This window comes from Mastomys coucha, unplaced genomic scaffold, assembly GCF_008632895.1.
Source record: "Mastomys coucha isolate ucsf_1 unplaced genomic scaffold, UCSF_Mcou_1 pScaffold8, whole genome shotgun sequence".
Lineage (NCBI taxonomy): Eukaryota > Metazoa > Chordata > Mammalia > Rodentia > Muridae > Mastomys > Mastomys coucha.
The window spans coordinates 4,388,336-4,389,191 of NW_022196914.1; the positions used below are offsets into that span (position 1 = coordinate 4,388,336).

The window sequence follows — 856 nt, forward strand, 5'->3', positions numbered from 1 at the left end:
TGATTGTTGTTTTATATCAAACAACTTTTATAATACTCATTTTTACTGTTATAATATTTTATAAATTTAAAGAATATGACAAAAAAGATATTGTAGGTATTGAAAGGGAGGTCTCTGTGAGGAGTTGGGGTACAAAAGGAAAACAAGAATGTGATTTAATTCTATTTACTTAAAATATGTTTTTAAATGTTAACAAATTCAGATAAATTGAAATCATGTAACTTTTCTCATTATAATGCAATAAAACTTAACAACAACAAAAAAAAGAATATATATATAATGCCCAGTAAATGCCTTCAATCACCCAAGAGGTCATGTGTTTCATTGGTGACTTAGATAAAATTGCAAATGTGGTAGAGTAGCAGAGCAAACTATGTCATAATACCAACATGTTCATTTTTATATTTTCTATTTTAAAAATCAATTCTACTTGTCATTTTACAATATATTATAGCTTGATGAAAGATTATGAAGTTAATTTAGATTTATTTTTTTAAGAAAGCCCCTAAAAAGCATTAAGGTTCTATGTACACAAAATAAAAGTGAGTTTGTAAACTCAATATTCTAGTCATGTAAGGCTTAATGATGCATGCCTGTGCATGCCTCAGGAAGCAGAGGCAGGAGGATTCAGAGTTCAAGAACTTCTTCTAGACTATTTAGCAAGTACCAAGCCAGACTGGGCTAACACACCACCAACAAAACAAAACAAAACAAAACAGCAACAAAAACAAGCAACAACAGGTTCTAGCTGTAAGTTGTATTCTGGAGTACATCTTAGAAATAGGCAAAGCATACTAGTTAAGTTACAAGAATCAGAAAACAAGAAGTGTGTGTGTTTATCTGTCTGTGTACAGGG

The 856-nt window shown here is 30.3% G+C and overlaps 1 protein-coding gene across 2 annotated transcripts in view; it reads right to left on the reverse strand.

The window, feature by feature from the left end:
* Window positions 1–856, reverse strand: part of Wdr70 (WD repeat domain 70) — a 227,894-nt gene that overhangs the window by 43,530 nt on the left and 183,508 nt on the right. The window lies entirely within an intron of this gene.